We start from the raw sequence: 19,957 nt of genomic DNA on the forward strand, positions 1-19,957 counted from the left end.
CCACACCCATGTCTGATGGACCCACATGAAGTTTACTATTAGTCCGGATTGACTTATTCTTTATAAACTCTGCATCACTTCAAATATCATATCTGGTAACAAGCTATTTAAAACTGAAAGGGAGACTGATCTTATTGGTTGTACTTCTTCTATCCACTGAAGAGCTATGAATATTGCTATAATCTCTGTAGTAAAAACAGAAATATGATCTGAAATCTTTTTGAAATGTTGATTATTGAATTGTGGAATATAAACTGCTGCAGCGGTGAATCCAGATTCAGGATCTTTAGAGCCATCCGTCTATATCTTTACTGTGCTATATCACTGTAAAAACTAATCTATAGAATTTACCCAATAAATGTGAGGTAACAATTTGCATCGACTTTGGTGGGGTAGATTTAATCCCATATATTGAGTATAAACTATCTGAAGTAAAAAGCTATTAAATACTTGCATAAATTGGGTAACAATACCTCACATTTATGTATATATTCAACAGCTACTTACTCATTAAAATTAGGTAAAAATTATCTCTTCAAATCAAAGTTAATTAATATCAGTTAATAACAATTACTTATTCAGAGAAGGTAAAATGTACCCCCCACAATAAAGACATTCAGATGGTTCATCAGATCAATGTTTATAATCCAAAAAATTCTATGAAACACTCAAAATTTTAGCTTTACACAACATTTCAAGTAATGAACCTGTTTTATTACTCGTTGATCTATCAAATGTTGTTTCAATAATGTTGGATAATAAAACATATCCCTGTTTTAGGACATCCAGATCAGAGCGGAAAAGAGAAGTGAGGAGAGAAGGGCGCAGAGAAGAGAAAATGAAAGGAAAAGTGAGGAGATCAGAGCAGTGCTGGATGTCCAATCACATTAAGATTTTCTTGTATCTAAACTCTTAGAATAAACTCTTTGTGTCTCTTCAGATTTACACAAAAGTGAGTGACCAAATCTGTGGTCCAGGTACATTCATATAACAAATAACCGAACAGCCTTGTTTATATGCAGCAATGATGCACCAAATTATCAAAAAACACAGAATAAAGTGCTAAATAAAGTACAACAGCTTCACACAACAATGAACGAATTGACTTGTTTTTGAGCTTGCTCTCACTCTCAAAGATAGGATGAGAATAAAAGAAACAAACAAATGGGGAGGGAAAGAGGGTAGAAGGAGAGATCAAAATTCGAGAGAGAGAGAGAGAGAGAGAGAGTGGATGGATCTGTGTCTGTGTGTGGAGCAAATAAGGGAAAAGAAGAAAAATATAAAACTACACTCCATTACAACTCCATTAAAAGTATGTCCAGACAAAAGATCCTCTTCGAACAAGAGGGGAAATGTGTGTCTACTGCATGAGCTTATTTTTGAGGCTGTGGACCTTTTTCAGTAGTTTTGCCCAGTCAATTTCCAAAAAAAGTTTTTGAAAAGCTTCAAACGTGTTCTTCAGCTCCTTTGGATATTCGATGTTGATTGCATAAATGAGTCCCATCAGCAGTATGCATGCCTTTGTTCGGCTTCCACATCCTTCCATCACTTGGTTTCCCTCGATCACAATAGACAAATCTGATGGATCCTCCTCAGCCATGACATTGTGCTTCACAATCACCTTCATCGTTTTGTCTGTGTAGTCCTCACATTCCTACATGTTAAAAAGAAACAAACAAAAAGCATACACATTTTTATTTTATTGAGAAACATGAGAAATTATGTTATTAATGTAGTTATTAGTAGTGATCAGTGGTGGAAAGAGTACTGGAAATTACATTGCTGCAATAATAGAGAATGTGAAGCTGCCGTCATGCCGTGTTGAGTTCTGGGAAACTGCTTTGTTTATCCGTCATACTGGGAGGATTACGCTGCCTCTGCTATTGAGTTCAAGGCAGTATTTTGATTTTCTGTCGTGATTGTGGAAACTGTCACCATTGTTAGTCATTCATGCTGCATGGAGAACTGCAAAAGTAACTCTGATCATCGTTCTGATAGAAAACTGGACAATGCGGTGTATTTTTTCACAAAGGGAAGCAGGTCGCGGAGATAGAAGATGCTGGATAGTAAATCTATTAATAATGTCACTTTCTAAATCTTAAGATTATCATGCAAAGCGATAAAATAGCTTCTCTTCCCTGCAAACGATCCAATGAAGAACGTGAATAACTTAAAGGCAAAAACAAAGCAAAAGATGAGCAGGTATCCGTATTAATTTCAGCATTTGTAGCAGAGGATGATCTTCTCAAAGACGCCCAGCTTGACGTAGCTTCACATTCTCTATACTTCATTATTGTCTATTCTGTATTATTACACTCTTGATATTACATGCTCTTATTCCACTATTGTTATTCATTTATGTATTATGGTATTATACATATAATTAGTGCTATTATAAATCTAATACATCACTTATGTTATTGTTTTAATATTATTCACTTGACTTCAACTTGTACTACATATGCTTTTTAATATCACATACACTTGTACTTTATGTTTACTGTGTACTGTATCAGTGCATATTAGTTTACCGCTGTAACTGTAATTCTTACTGGAACCATAAAGCATTAGTTACATTAGTTATTGTTTGTTGTGGAGTTTATATCTGTATAGAGTGCTATCAAAATAACAAGTAATGTCACTTTTTGATTTGTATTTGCTGGTTTTATTCAGTTTTCTCAATGATGGTAACTTATTAGTGCTTAAAGATGTATTATTTAGATTTTTTCCAGTATTAAAGTGAATGAGCTGTGTTCTGACCTGAGGCACGAGAAAAGATCAAATGTTGGGGGTGAAGACCAGCAGCGAAACAACTTAATTTCATTTAATATACATTAATTACATTACATATGATGTCAGTTATACTACATTAATATTAGAATTGTTAACGGAAAACAATCAACCAAATCAACAGCATAAGTCAAGACAATCTGAAGGTTAAAATGCAATTGTTAAGGTTGAAAAGTGGTCATATGAGTGGGGCTTTCATCTATCTATTGAAAAGACACAATTTATATGTTTTTCCAAAAAAAGAACGAACCCTACTATAGATCTTAAACTGTATGGGCAGCATCTTAAGCAAGTTGATAGTATAAGATATTTGGGGGTATGGTTTGACGTTAAGCTACATTTTAAAACGCACGTTCAGAAAATGATAGATAAGTGCAAAAAAGGTATAAATATACTGAAGTGTTTAGCAGGGTTTAGCTGGGGAGCATCAGTCATGTCCCTGAAAAGGATTTATACTGCACTGATTCGTTCTGTTTTTGATTATGGAAGCATAGTTTATAGTTCAACAACTAAAACTTTAATGCAAGAACTAGATAGAGTACAGGCCAAGGCACTTCGAATATGCTGTGGTGCGTTTAGGACAACAGCTATTCCTTCATTACAAATAGAAGTAGGAGAAATGCCTTTAGACCTAAGGCCATTAAAACTATCCATGTCTTACTGGACAAATCTGCAAGGTCATGAAGAAACACAGCCCACAAAGCAGGTGTTATTAGATTGCTGGGAGTATGGGCGCCCATCATGCAGTTTTAGGTGGCATGGGAATAGGCGGGCAAAGGATATGGAAACTGACAGCATTGCGTGTTGCAAAACTGTTAGTACACCAACAATCCCACCATGGATGTTTTGTTCTCCCAGGGTAGATTTGGAAGTTAAGAATATAATTAAATCAGGCATATATCAAAAAGTTCAGCAATATATTGACATAAATTATGATGTTCAGATGTTCACAGACGCATCAAAAGATCAGACTGGGAAAACAGGGGTTGCAGTCCACATTTTAAAGTATAATGTTAATATTAAAAAAAGGACAACAGACCATTTGGCCATTTTTACAGCAGAAATGTTAGCAATAATTCTGGCTCTACAATGGGTGGAAGAAGTAAAACCCAATAAGCTGATCATCTGTTCAGACTCAATGTCCTCACTAGCATGCATTCAGAGTGGAAAGTCTATATGTAGACAGGATCTACTAGATGAAATGAATCAACTCATGTTTAAAAGTAACCAACAGAGCATAAGCGTAGTATTTCTATGGGTTCCTGCACACAAGGGAGTGGAGGGGAACGAGAAGGCAGACATGCTGGCGAAGGAAGCTGTTACATCAGAACTGGTTGAACTGGATATCAAATTAAGCAGGTCAGAAATTAAAAGTATTATTAAGGACAAAATTAACAGAATGTGGCAGGAGAGATGGGATAAGGAGGTAAAAGGCAGACATTTGTATAAAACACACAAAGAGGTTACAGCTAGTAAAATCAGTGGATTGGAAAGGCAGGAGGAAACATGGTTTAGCAGACTGAGGATGGGACATACAAGTTTAAATAGTGGATTACATATTATAGGGAAACATCAGACTGGAGTATGCACAAATTGTGGAGTAATAGAAAATGTAAAACACATACTTCTAGATTGAACACAATACACCAGAGAAAGGGAAAAAATGAAGAGAGCGGTAAAGAAAGACTTAACAATGGGAAATGTATTGAGTATAACCAGCACACAGTCTACAGTTAGGGCGGTTATAACTTTTCTTAAAGAAACCCAACTAGCAAGTAGAATCTTTTTTTTTTTTTTTTTCTTGGAGGTTGAGGAGCTCAGGGTGGAAGCTGGAGGAGCTGAACACACAAAGCTTGGGCTTTGGTCCTATAGGATGTTAACAGGTTTTTTTTTTAAATGATGACGTCCCAATGTGATCACACCTCAGCCCAGTAGATGGCGGTAATGCACAATGATTGCAAGCTGCCAATAAAATTTACAGAAGAAGAAGAAGAAGAAAGAGTCGAAGTTGTGATAGCTCTGTCGGCTAACTTGAAATGCTACTACTACATTCCGTGGATGATTATTGATATATAAATGTGTTATGGACTAAATACTTCGCTGAATTGGATTGTATGGACCCTTTACAGTGTAACCAAACCATTTGTGTTGGAATGTAATGGATCAGTGGAGGAACAGAAGGCTTCAAAGGTGAGTTTCTTCCAGTTTGTGTTTGTTTATTTGGCTGTTGGTGGTCTGACAAAGACACAGATTATATCCGCTGTGTTGATTGTATCCTAAAATCGAATCACAAGAATCTCAGCTTTCCAAAGATATGTAACATGTTTAACTTTCTTTGTTTTTGGAGTTAGACCGAAGACATTTGCAGTTGTACAAACATTATACAAAATAGCCTCTCTATATTAACTATATTAGGAATACACTTAATAACAGTGTTTATCCTCCAGCTCTCTTGTTCTTCTGTATATGGAGATGTGAATTGGCGTAAAGCTTGGCGAACAGTAGACAAATTCTATATTAACAACAAAGTAAAAGAGGTTTCTTTTAAAATAATGCATAGAATATATCCAGTAAAACCTGTGCTGGAGCGCTTTAAATTAGAAATTGATTACTCTTGTGTTTTCTGCTCACAAGTTAATGTCTTAATCTGCCGATTTGGTTACTGTGCTATTTAATAGTGTTTTCACTATATTTTGTATTTTAATATCCAGTACAGAGTTTGTTATACGGCTCGTTCAGTGAATCTCCGTAACAATGATTCTGTTAAAATCCCTATAAAATCATACACGAGTCCCTTTGAGCTAAATTAAACTATTTCTTTAAATTACATATTAATATTACGTTGTTATTACGTTACATCATACAATTGTTAATTTTAATGGGGAAGTTTCATATTCATAAACGGAAGCGGTCAGGCTCCAAACCAAACTTTTCTCATTTCATGAATGATTTCAAGCTGTACTGTAAGGTCCTGTGTAATTGCACAAGTAAAAAGGCTATTAGAACTCATAATATTGTAAGCAGGTATGCTATTGTATAGGGGGACGCCCCAAAAGGTTTTATTTATTTTAATGATTTATTTATTTTCTTCATGTTTCATTATATTGATGTTGTTTTCTATGTTGTCCTTTGCAACTGAATATTTCTCATTGTGTTCCAACCCTGGTGAAAATCAATAGATCCTGTTTTCACCTCATTCATTATGCTGATGACTTCAGATCTGTTAATTACCTCATTAAGCTCATTTTATTGCTGTCAACAGAACAGACTTAAGCAAACGACACAATCAGTTATTGTGGCATTACAAGATATATATAAGTTTCATAATGGCATTTATTTAATGAATCTGTGATGAACTATGTTAAAACTAAAACATACAAAAACAAATTGATTATTTAATTATATTTCCATGTTTATTCCTTCATTGTTTTTTTTTCTTACATTCTTACCCCCCCTCCCCCCAACTTTTATACATCTTTAAATTGATATAAGTTGTGATTTATAAAACACTTTCACTTAAATGTTACTTCACTAGGTGGATAGATTGGGGAACATTAATATTTAAAATGGGTAAATTATTACACAAATAATCTAGATCTGCTCCTCCTTCAGTGAAGCTCCTCCCACAACAAGCACACCTTCAGTGAAGCTCCTCCCACAACAAGCACACCTTCAGTGAAGCTCCTCCCACAACAATCACACCTTCAGTGAAGCTCCTCCCACTGCAGTTCAGCAATAAATGCTGGAATATTCTGATCAGTCTACAAGTGAAGACGAGCATCAGAGCATCAGGAAGAAGTGAAATCTGCAGAGACAGAGTTTATTGAAGGACAGAGAGAACATGAGAGATCCAGAACCCTGCAGAATGAAACACACTGAAGAACAAACAGGTTGGTGTTTATTCTTCATCCTTCATCAAAGACACTGAAGAACATTTAAAGTTATCAGCAGTTCATCAGATGTAGTGTTTATAGCAGAAAAATACTCTAGGAGTTGTAAAAAATGAAGAAGAAAAAAAGTCCAATAAATAATATAGGGGAGACTTTCTATCTCCAGGATACAAAATAGGCACTAAAACTAAAATGTTCAAATGATGTCACTTCCTGGATGTTGCCATTAAAAAGGAAATGCTTTAAAAAGGACAAAATAAATGGAAATCGTGCTGAGTGAAAAATATTGGCCAGTTTTAGTTTAAAATAATTAATTTAATTTTTTTTCAAATGATGTCACTTCCTGGATGTTGCCTTTAAAAAAAAAAAGAAAAAAAAATCTTTTGTTTTAAAAAGGAAGAAATTGAATGAAAAATATGCTGTAACAGCGAAAAATATTGGTCAGTTTATTAGTTTAAAATAGTTATTAATTACATAAGTTTTTATTACAGTATATTAATGCTAATATTATGTTTATAATATAATATTATAATTGTGGAGTTGATCAAGCATCGAATAGTTCTCACTACAGAAACATTGGATTAGAGTCTGTATTTCTAATATAGATTATTGTATCTTACTTTGTAAAAATGTCACACAATGATTATAATTTGGTGTAGTCATTATCTGCTTTCACTTCACATTTCTCTGAATTTTTTATTATTTAATTATATTGTAACCTATTTTAACTTTAATTTCAGATCTAATGGAGGAGAAACAACATCATGTCAAAACTGGAGAAAAAACTCGCTCACAGACTGAAAGAGTTTCTTTACTGAAAAGAAGAGACAAGAAAAGTGTCACCTGCACTCAGTGTGGACAGAGTTTCACATACAAACAGAGTCTCAAGAGACACATGAGGATCCACACTGGAGAGAAACCTTACACATGTGATCAGTGCGGGAAGAGTTTCACAGCATCATCAACCCTTAAGAAACACATGATCATCCACACTGGAGAGAAACTGCATGAATGTGATCAATGTGGAAAAACATTTTTGAGGGCTTCATACCTGAAGGAGCACCTGAAAGTTCATTCAAAGGAGAAACCACATTCATGTTCTTTCTGTGGAAAGAGTTTTTCAGTTCTGCAGAGTTTAAAACTACATCAGAAGATACACACTGGTGTGAGAGAATATATGTGCTTTGAGTGTGAGAAGACTTTTATTGCAGCTGAAGATTTGAAACGGCACCAGAGGATCCACACTGGAGAGAAACCTTACAAGTGTTCACACTGCAACAAGAGATTCAGTCGGTCAGGAGAACTGAAAAGACATGAGAGGATCCACACTGGAGAGAAACCTTACAAGTGTTCACACTGCAACAAGAGATTCAGTCGGTCAGGAGACCTGAAAAGACATGAGAGGATCCACACTGGAGAGAAACCTTACAAGTGTTCACACTGCAACAAGAGATTCAGTCGGTCAGGACATCTGAAATCACATGAGAGGATCCACACTGGAGAGAAACCTTACAAGTGTTCACACTGCGACAAGAGATTCAGTCAGTCAGGAGAACTGAAAAGACATGAGAGGATCCACACTGGAGAGAAACCTTACAAGTGTTCACACTGCAACAAGAGATTCAGTCGGTCAGGACATCTGAAAACACATGAGAGGATCCACACTGGAGAGAAACCGTATCACTGCACTGCATGCGGGAAGAGTTTCACTCAATCATCTTCTCTACAGAGTCATAAAATAAACAATCACAATAAGTAGTTTATCTTCAGGTTCAGTTCCTTCAAGTGCTACACCGCATCTCTTCCATATTAATCTGTCCTAAGAAACATCATCTAAATGTCACAGTGAATAAAGTTCATCTTCAAGACCAGCAGTTTCTGTGAGATTCAGATCAACTCAAAGATGGACTTCCTCTCCAAAGAACAATATCTACATTTTATTACTGTGTACAATTTTGCTTTATGATATAAATTACATTATTATGCTTTATTACGAGTTTCATTTCATGTTCAAAATGTTCTTCTAATGCATATTTGAATAAGGTTTTACAGCTTCAAAATGTTCTTGTTCACTAAACTGAAAAAGAGGCTGATTTGTTTTTAATTTCATCTTCACTGTTGTTTTTAAAACAATTAGTTATTCTTCTGCTTTGGGTGTGTTTTACAAAATACAGGAGTAAGATATTCTGTCGTGTAGATTTGCATCTGATCCATCTTCACTTTTATTCACTTGAGATGCTTTATATCTTGTTAGTCAATAAAGAGAATAAAAAACTTTTTTTTTTTTTTTCCTGGAGGTTGAGGAGCTCAGGGTGGAAGCTGGAGGAGCTGAACACACAAAGCTTGGGCTTTGGTCCTATAGGATGTTAACAGGTTTTTTTTTTGAATGATGACGTCCCAATGTGATCACACCTCAGCCCAGTAGATGGCGGTAATGCACAATGATTGCAAGCTGCCAATAAAATTTACAGAAGAAGAAGAAAAAGAAAGAGTCGAAGTTGTGATAGCTCTGTCGGCTAACTTGAAATGCTACTACTACATTCCGTGGATGATTATTGATATATAAATGTGTTATGGACTAAATACTTCGCTGAATTGGATTGTATGGACCCTTTACAGTGTAACCAAACCATTTGTGTTGGAATGTAATGGATCAGTGGAGGAACAGAAGGCTTCAAAGGTGAGTTTCTTAACTTTCTTTGTTTTTGGAGTTAGACCGAAGACATTTGCAGTTGTACAAACATTATACAAAATAGCCTCTCTATATTAACTATATTAGGAATACACTTAATAACAGTGTTTATCCTCCAGATCTCTTGTTCTTCTGTATATGGAGATGTGAATTGGCGTAAAGCTTGGCGAACAGTAGACAAATTCTATATTAACAACAAAGTAAAAGAGGTTTATTTTAAAATAATGCATAGAATATATCCAGTAAAACCTGTGCTGGAGCGCTTTAAATTAGAAATTGATTACTCTTGTGTTTTCTGCTCACAAGTTAATGTCTTAATCTGCCGATTTTGTTACTGTGCTATTTAATAGTGTTTTCACTATATTTTGTATTTTAATATCCAGTACAGAGTTTGTTATACGGCTCGTTCAGTGAATCTCCGTAACAATGATTCTGTTCAAATCCCTATAAAATCATACACGAGTCCCTTTGAGCTAAATTAAACTATTTCTTTAAATTACATATTAATATTACGTTGTTATTACGTTACATCATACAATTGTTAATTTTAATGGGGGAGTTTCATATTCATAAACGGAAGCGGTCAGGCTCCAAACCAAACTTTTCTCATTTCATGAATGATTTCAAGCTGTACTGTAAGGTCCTGTGTAATTGCACAAGTAAAAAGGCTATTAGAACTCATAATATTGTAAGCAGGTATGCTATTGTATAGGGGGACGCCCCAAAAGGTTTTATTTATTTTAATGATTTATTTATTTTCTTCATGTTTCATTATATTGATGTTGTTTTCTATGTTGTCCTTTGCAACTGAATATTTCTCATTGTGTTCCAACCCTGGTGAAAATCAATAGATCCTGTTTTCACCTCATTCATTATGCTGATGACTTCAGATCTGTTAATTGCCACATTAAGCTCATTTTATTGCTGTCAACAGACTTAAGCAAACGACACAATCAGTTATTGTGGCATTACAAGATATAAGTATCATAATGGCATTTATTTAATGAATCTGTGATGAACTATGTTAAAACTAAAACATACAAAAACAAATTGATTATTTAATTATATTTCCATGTTTATTCCTTCATTGTTTTTTTTTTCTTACATTCTTATCCCCCCCCCCAACTTTTATACATCTTTAAATTGATATAAGTTTTGATTTATATTGATTTAGGTGGATAGATTGCTTGAACATTAATATTTGAAATGGGTAAATTATTACACAAATAATGTAGATCTGCTCCTCCTTCAGTGAAGCTCCTCCCACAACAATCAGACCTTCAGTGAAGCTCCTCCCACAACAATCAGACCTTCAGTGAAGCTCCTCCCCCAACAAGCGCACCTTCAGTGAAGCTCCTCCCACAACAACCACTCCTTCAGTGAAGCTCCTCCCACAACAATCAGACCTTCAGTGAAGCTCCTCCCACAACAACCACTCCTTCAGTGAAGCTCCTCCCACAACAATCGCATCTTCAGTGAAGCTCCTCCCACAACAACCACTCCTTCAGTGAAGCTCCTCCCACAACCATCACACCTTCAGTGAAGCTCCTCCCACAACAATCACACCTTCAGTGAAGCTCCTCCCACTGCAGTTCAGTAATAAATGCTGGAATATTCTCATCAGTCTACAAGTGAAGACGAGCATCAGAGCATCAGGAATAAGTGAAATCTGCAGAGACAGAGTTTATTGAAGGACAGAGAGAACATGAGAGATCCAGAACCCTGCAGAATGAAACACACTGAAGAACAAACAGGTTGGTGTTTATTCTTCATCCTTCATCAAAGACACTGAAGAACATTTAAAGTTATCAGCAGTTCATCAGATTTAGTGTTTGTAGTAGAAAAATACTCTTGGAGTTGTAAAAAAATGAAGAAGAAAAAAATTCCAATAAATAATATAGCTGCAAGCAGCGATGACGGGCCCAAGCCGTCAGTGCATACGCCACCCTGATGGCATCGATAAAACGGTGCCCAGCGAGCACACACATTACAGTAACCCTGTGGCAGTTTGGTTTTAAGGGATACGGCAATTAAAGGGTTAATCCAAACCATCAACTCTGTGAAACACAGATACACAGAACAACATATAAAACTTTAAATTCTGTGAAAATATATTTTTCATTGGTAGTTGATGTTAGTTAATGCATTTACTAATGAAGTGAAGTGACATACTGCCAAGTATGGTGACCCATACTCGGAATTCGTTCTCTGCATTTAACCCATCCAACGTGCACACACACAGCAGTGAACACACACACACACACAGCAGTGAACACACACACACACACACACACCGTGAACACACACACACAGCAGTGAACACACACACACAGCAGTGAACACACACACACACAGCAGTGAACACACACCCGGAGCAGTGGGCAGCCATTTATGCTGCGGTGCCCGGGGAGCAGTTGGGGGTTCGGTGCCTTGCTCAAGGGCACCTCAGTCGTGGTATTGAGGGTGGAGAGAGCGCTGGACATTCACTCCCCCCACCTACAATTCCTGCCGGCCTGAGACTCAAACCCGCAACCTTTCGATTACGAGTCCAACTCTCTAACCATTAGGCCACGACTTCCCCAATGCTATGATTTATAAGCAATTTTTAATGATTTATTTTTCCATTAACTAACATGAATAATTTTTACTAACACAAATAAAGTAAAAATATATTTTTCATACTCTTTCTCTCTCTCCCCCTCCCCCTCCACACTCACTGAACTCACACAGTCAGTCACCCAGTCACCTACCGCACACATTAGAAGCACAGTGACAGGAGAACTCTGAGAAGTTTTTAAATTTTCTTCTCACCATAGTGTATTGTAAATTCATGAAATTAATCACATATCCTCAGACTGTATTGTTCTGTGTATGTAATTTTTTTATGAAGTGTTTGGAAGCTGCTCTTAAAAGATTAAAAAAAAAAAAAAAAAAGTTCTCTTTTTTACTGTAACTTTAATAAATTTCCATTAAATCATCGTTCAAGATATCCTAAATCCGTCCGCAATTTAGCATCTTCAGTATTTTGGCATCATGAGAAAAAATGTTTGGTGTGATTTCCGTGTTTCTGTTTGGAGCAGTATGAATTTGTTTACAGCCCGTTTAAAAAAAAAAACACATTAAAATAAATATAGCCGACTTCCTGTTGGTCGTAGCTAATGACTGTAAATTAGAAAGTTGTCCGGATTAATAAGAACAATTTATGTACCGAGTTTGGTGTCTGTAGGTATCATTTTATATATATATATATAATCATTAATAAATATATACCATTTAATGTTGATCAATATTAATTCCAAAATGTGTTAATGTATTATTAAATTTTAAAGTTTATCTTTTGAACATGACTATTTTTCTAACATTAAAAAGATTAATAAATGCTTTAAAAAAATTGTTCTTTGTTAGTTCATACTATCATGGAAGAATTAACATGCTGTAAAAATATATTTTTCATTCTTAGTTCACGTTAATTAATGCATTTCCTAATGTTAAGAAATGAGACCTTATTATAAAGTGTTATCAAAATCTTTAATAATTTATAAGCATTTTTTTAAGATTTTAACCTGTTAACCTTTGCCAGAGCGTCGGCGCACTGAAGCGTTTTTTTCCCCACTAGTTTATTTATGAATGGATTTAACGTGAAAGAATATAATTAATCTTGACAAACTATATATCATTCTGAAGGTTTAAGCCTCAAGCATCGACGACAGATCGCTGTTTTCCGATGGAAAGCTTATAAGGAATGTATTTGCTACATTTGTGTAAGCAGTACACATCAAAACATGCAGAATAAAAAAGCAGTACGTACCAGATTAATTGTAATAACGAGCCACAAACGTGTCCACTGTTGAAATCCCAGTTTAGTTAGAGAGGTAAGGGTCCACAGAACAACATCCCAGCGAGCACTTTTAGTCCAACGAAACAATAACGTTGTAATAAGGATGCATATTCCTTTGTTTACATTTCATTTCTTCGGGAGATTTATTGTTTGTGTCCGCTATGGAATAAATTACGCTCAAAAACAGCGTCTTGGTGGTAAAAAAACAGCACGGTGTTGTAGCATACAGTTTTACAAACAGAATGAGACCGTCCATGGAAAAAAAGTCTAAGATAAGCGGAATATAGTTTATTTGAATTTGGCGCTCTCTCCTGAAAGCGTGACGCACGCTCTGACGCAGCTGTCATCTGAGGGGGGTGTAACTTAGCGATCTGCTTTCCCATTAAAAACTTTCTTTTTTTTTTTTTTTTTTCAACATTTTTTATATGTGTGTGTGGGGAATTGTGGCCGTATCTGCATGATTATCATATGTATGGACGCACATCAGCGTGTTTATTACCGACTCTATGACGGCTATCATTGTGATTCAATGATAAGCTATTATTGATTATATGGCCCATCTGTTTGATTATCATCTGAATGGACGCACATCAGCGTGTGATTACTGACTGTATGACCATGTCTGCCAATATCAGTTTATGTCTGGCAATCAGAATATATACTTCAGTATACATACTATATACAAAGCATTTTTTTTCCTTTTTTATTACTCAATTATTTTAGTATTTTTTAGTGCTCAAATAAATCACTTATATGATGTCTAAAATTCTGTCTATTATTCTATAATTGAAAAACTGCAGGAATATGTATCATGACTAAGAAAGTTTGTATAATTCTGCAATACATTTGGTGGTTATTTTTCCTCAAACAGGGGGGCTGGGGGACTATAAATATTTCCAGAAAAAATATTGCAGGAATCTCATTTTTCATGGTATCGTCTTCAAATTTGCGGATAAAAAATTATAACTATAATGCATGGCGGAAGAGCATTTCGCAGCACTTCGTCCTGCGCAGTAATATCATCACTCCTGAAAACTTCCTCTCCGTCAATAGAACCAACATGACTTTCCATATACAGGTCCTTTTCAAAAAATTAGCATATTGTGATAAAGTTAATTATTTTCTGTAATGTACTGATAAACATTAGACTTTCATATATTTTAGATTCATTACAACACAACTGAAGTCGTTCAAGCCTTTTATTGTTTTAATATTGATGATTTTGGCATACAGCTCATGAAAACCCAAAATTCCGATCTCAAAAAATTAGCATATTTCATCCGACCAATAAAAGAAAAGTGTTTTTAATACAAAAAAAGTCAACCTTCAAATAATTATGTTCAGTTATGCACTCAATACTTGGTCGGGAATCCTTTTGCAGAAATGACTGCTTCAATGCGGCGTGGCATGGAGGCAATCAGCCTGTGGCACTGCTGAGGTGTTATGGAGGCCCAGGATGCTTCGATAGCGGCCTTAAGCTCATCCAGAGTGTTGGGTCTTGCGTCTCTCAACTTTCTCTTCACAATATCCCACAGATTCTCTATGGGGTTCAGGTCAGGAGAGTTGGCAGGCCAATTGAGCACAGTAATACCATGGTCAGTAAACCATTTACCAGTGGTTTTGGCACTGTGAGCAGGTGCCAGGTCGTGCTGAAAAATGAAATCTTCATCTCCATAAAGCTTTTCAGCAGATGGAAGCATGAAGTGCTCCAAAATCTCCTGATAGCTAGCTGCATTGACCCTGCCCTTGATAAAACACAGTGGACCAACACCAGCATCACTGACTGTGGGTACTTGACACTGGACTTCAGGCATTTTGGCATTTCCCTCTCCCCAGTCTTCCTCCAGACTCTGGCACCTTGATTTCTGAATGACATGCAAAATTTGCTTTCATCCGAAAAAAGTACTTTGGACCACTGAGCAACAGTCCAGTGCTGCTTCTCTGTAGCCCAGGTCAGGCGCTTCTGCCGCTGTTTCTGGTTCAAAAGTGGCTTGACCTGGAGAATGCGGCACCTGTAGCCCATTTCCTGCACACGCCTGTACACGGTGGCTCTGGATGTTTCTACTCCAGACTCAGTCCACTGCTTCCGCAGGTCCCCCAAGGTCTGGAATCGGTCCTTCTCCACAATCTTCCTCAGGGTCCGGTCACCTCTTCTCGTTGTGCTGCGTTTTCTGCCACACTTTTTCCTTCCCACAGACTTCCCACTGAGGTGCCTTGATACAGCACTCTGGGAACAGCCTATTCGTTCAGAAATTTCTTTCTGTGTCTTACCCTCTTGCTTGAGGGTGTCAATGATGGCCTTCTGGACAGCAGTCAGGTCGGCAGTCTTAGCCATGATTGTGGTTTTGAGTAATGAACCAGGCTGGGAGTTTTTAAAAGCCTCAGGAATCTTTTGCAGGTGTTTAGAGTTAATTAGTTGATTCAGATGATTAGGTTAATAGCTCGTTTAGAGAACCTTTTCATGATATGCTAATTTTTTTCATGAGCTGTATGCCAAAATCATCAATATTAAAACAATAAAAGGCTTGAACTACTTCAGTTGTGTTGTAATGAATCTAAAATATATGAAAGTCTAATGTTTATCAGTACATTACATAAAATAATGAACTTTATCACAATATGCTAATTTTTTGAAAAGGACCTGTATATGTAAACTTCAAAAAACAAAAGTTAACAGGAACAACAGGACTGTAAAATAAATTTTCCTCCCTTTGATGTGGTGCAGTTGTCCTGTCCCCTTAGCAGAAAAACACCTCCAAAGCATAATGTTTCCACCTCCATGTTTGATGGTGTTCTTGGGATCATAGGCAGCATTCCTCCTCCTCCAAACACGGCGAGTTGAGTTGATGCCAAAGAGCTCCATTTTGGTCTCATCTGACCACAACACTTTCACCCAGTTCTCCTCTGAATCATTCAGATGTTCATTGGCAAACATCAGATGGGTCTGTTCATGTGCTTTCTTGAGCAGGGGGACCTTGCAGGCGCAGGATTTCAGTAATTCACGGCATAGTTTGTTACCAATTGTTTTCTTGGTGACTATGGTCCCAGATGCCTTGAGATCACTGACAAGATCCTCCTGTGTAGTTCTGGGCTGATTCCTCACCATTCTCATGATCATTGACACTCCAAGTGGTGGGATTTTGCATGGAGCCCCAGACCGAGGGAGATTTACAGTAATTTTGTATTTCTTCCATTTACGAATAATTGCACCGACTGTTGTCACCTTCTCACCAAGCTGCTTGGCGATGGTCTTGTAGCCCATTCCAGCCTTGTGTAGGTCTAAAATTTTGTCCCTGATGTCCTTGGACAGATCTTTGGTCTTTGCCATGGTGGAGAGTTTGGAGTCTGATGAATTGATTGCTTCTGTGGACAGGTGTCTTTGATACAGGTAACAAACTGAGGTTGCTCCCTTTAAGAGAGTGCTCCTAAAAATCATAGTACGACCCGTCTTTGTGGACCTCTGGTGTCCATAGATGCGGTGGGCTTGTTCGATCTCTGTTGGCCTATTTGAGAGAGAATGGATCCATTTTGGAAGCATTTCTTGGAGAAAGCATATTGTGTCACCTACTTTACGGCTTGGTGTAAGACCAACAATCTGAACGTTGTTGTGTCTTTCTGGATCTTCCAATTCTGCGTTCTTTACTTGAAGCTTAGATACATCTGATTTGTAGCCGACTATATCTTGTTTAAGGCCTCTAGTCTTGCGTTGGACATAGTCCACCTTGTCGATAAGGCCACGCACGATGGCCATCTGTGATTGAAATTCCACAGTAAGAGACTGCATGCACTATCACATCTTTCATCGCAATATGCACTGCGTTCCGGACAACTTCTTCCAAAGTATCTTGTTGCTTCATCAGTGCCAATTAGAGTGGTTTCACTGCAAGTTGAAGACTTCTTACGTTTTCCGGTCGGGTTTTTACAGGCGAGGTTTCAGCTTTCTTATTAGCACTCAGCTTGTTAAAAGGTATGCTTAGAATGTTCAATTTGAATGTTTTAACCTGTTAAATATTTATAAATGAGGCAGCATGCCAGGAGCTCTAAAGATCTGCAGCTCGTGATCGCTCGCATTTGTAAATTTTTTAAATTTTGGGTACAGAAATCGAAAGAATATGTATAAGGTTAGTTGGATTAGGCCTACTTAATTTATAACCTACTTATGTCCTGCAGTTATTTTCACATTTAATTATGTTGCTGTGACATCAGTGTTTGCTATCGGGGTATTTTAACAAGTATGAGTATGAGTACAGGAGCTCGGTATCAGTATTGGTGCATCCCTAATAATAATGATCATCTTGTTATGATCAAAGGCATCAGCAACAGGTGATATCTCTGACTGTCGACAATACACAATACTATTTTCTATCAGCATAACCCTAGACCAGGGGTAGAGCTGTAGAGTTTAGCTCCAATCCTAATCAAACACACCTGATCAAGCTAATCAAAGTCTTCAGAATTACTAGGGCTACAGGCAGGTGAGTTTTTTTTCAGGGTTGGAGCTAAATTCTACAGGACAGTGGCACTGCTGGACCGACGTTGCCTACCCCTGCCCTAGACCATTGTACCTCATTTGATAAAATAAAATAAAAAACCCTTAATCTTTCCCTCTATCCTTCTCTCCCTCCCTTACTAGCTTGTACTTATTTGAACAATGACTGAGACTTGGTGTTACAAGCACTTCCTCTGTCTGATTGCCTCTTCAAGATGAATCGCTTTTTGTATTCCCCAATTGTAAGTCGCTATGGATAAAAGCTTCTGCCAAATGACTAAATGTAAATGATAAAAATGATTGTAATTTCACTATACATGTTTTCTATTTTTTTCTGATTTATTTATATTGTAACATTTTGTAACACTTCATTTCGGATCTGATGGAGGAGGATGAGGAAAGTGAAGTGCAGAAATATCATCATGACAAAACTAGCAAAAAACTTGCTCACAGTCTAAAAGAGTGTAAGGCTCGTCTATTGGTCCAATGGAGGTTCCCAATAATACGAGGAAGGTTTCTCTGCGTATTGCTTGTCTTTCCTTTTAGCAACACAACAAGATTAAATGCAATATATTTCTTTCACATGTAATAACTCGTTGTTTCATCTGACTCCATAAATGAAAAGGTTTTAATGATATCTGTGCATCATTAAAGTGAACGAATATTTGATTGTTCTGTTAAACTCTGATTATACTTTACCCGCTTAGATCAGGAAACTATATCGCTTCGAGTTCCTCACCAGGTCTCCGGCACAATTTTGTCAGTTCCAATGACCCAAAACAGAGGTATTTGGCTAAATATCTGAGATTTGCCGTATTCCCACGTGCACAATCAAAGATATGTAATACTTCGCCCCCTTGGATGCCCCTCAGGAACTTAATTCAATCGTTTACTTTAGTAGAGTCTTCCTTTGACCACCATTTAAGAACATTAGTCGATCAACTTTACCTTTCTTCAAAATGGCTTTGTCTGGCCAAGCTCGTGGCTTTTCCCACGTAAACTTATCTAAAGTAACATTAAATTAGAACAGAGGTCATCGACGCATTCAGATCTAGGCTGATCAAACAGCATCTGCTGATTCTAGACAGAAACTTACTCGTCTCCTCATCCAAGCACACGTGAATTTAGGTATTGAGTATTAGTCGTCACTAATCCCTGACGCAAACTTGTGGAAATATACGAATCCGACAATCTACTTGGGAAAACAAATCTCAGAGTCGGTCAGAATACAATCAAACGTTTACAATTTATTGATCAGGTAATGAAGCAATAATTCAAAATCCAATTCATAAGAATAAGATCATCAGTTGAACATGTCATAACAACAATTCAGAAATAGAGGAATTTGTAGAAATTATTACCTGTCAACAAAACTACACACAGCATTTGTGTGGGAAGTCAGCTTACAGACTCCCTGAACTTTTCTGCACCTTTTCCTTATATACCCAGCTAATTCAATATTCTTACCAAATGGTGGCGTTTGTCATTATAATTACAGTTTGGTTCCTTGTTGAGGGATTCACGCTGTGAGATCAGAATTTGTACTTGAATGGGTTCTTGTTTTACATACAGAAGCTATAGTCTGAATGGGGGATCTGGGGGAGGGAAACACCTTTTCAAGAGACACATCACTTTTCTCATATTTTATAACTTCTTTTAGCTTTTCATTATGGTTGGGAGAATGAGACCATTTTACCAGGCGCACAGAGATACTTTAAATGATATCAAACACGTATAGTTACTTCTTGTGCATACATAACATTGCATAGGTTTTCAGTGTATTTTAGGTGAGGAGGAGGAGGGGGTGAAGGGGAGATAGTGTGTGTGAAGTGTGAGTTGCACTGTGGGCTGCATCTCCGAAGTTCCTTTTACATATGCAGGAGATAGTTCAAGTGTTAATTTTCAGGAGGGCCTTTTGTTTCATCGATGGGTTGATCAGACATATTGGCACCAGCCTTACAAGAGTTTCTTTACAGAAAAGAAGAAACAAGAAAAGTTTCACCAGCACTCAGTGTGGAAAGAGTTTGACATGCAAACAGAGTCTTAAGAGACACATGAGCATCCACACTGGAGAGAAACCGTTCACATGCGATCAGTGTGGGAAGAGTTTCACAGAATCAGCAAACCTTAAGAAACACATGAACATCCACACTAAAGAGAAGCTGCATCCATGTGATCAATGCGGCAAGATATTTACATGGACTTCAGGCCTGAGGAGTCACCTGAAAGTTCATACAAAGGAGAAACCACATTCATGT

At 37.0% G+C, this 19,957-nt stretch overlaps 1 protein-coding gene across 3 annotated transcripts in view; it reads left to right on the forward strand.

Moving 5' to 3' along the window:
• The window catches only part of LOC306874493 (uncharacterized protein), a 419,619-nt gene that overhangs the window by 378,162 nt on the left and 21,500 nt on the right, over window positions 1-19,957 (forward strand). The window contains exons 1-5 of one of the 3 annotated variants that reach the window (XR_013784626.1): window positions 4,768-4,980; window positions 6,403-6,680; window positions 7,421-9,360; window positions 10,625-11,616; window positions 11,706-12,476. The exons of 1 other annotated variant lie outside the window; for it this stretch is intronic. The gene's annotated coding sequence lies outside the window, so the exon portion shown is untranslated. Of the gene's footprint in view, window positions 1-4,767; window positions 4,981-6,402; window positions 6,681-7,420; window positions 9,361-10,624; window positions 11,617-11,705; window positions 12,477-19,957 lie in introns of those variants that run through there. One more of the 3 variants, XM_079424600.1, reaches the window with a different exon arrangement.

This window comes from Barbus barbus, assembly GCF_936440315.1.
Source record: "Barbus barbus genome assembly, chromosome: 9".
Taxonomy (NCBI): domain Eukaryota; kingdom Metazoa; phylum Chordata; class Actinopteri; order Cypriniformes; family Cyprinidae; genus Barbus; species Barbus barbus.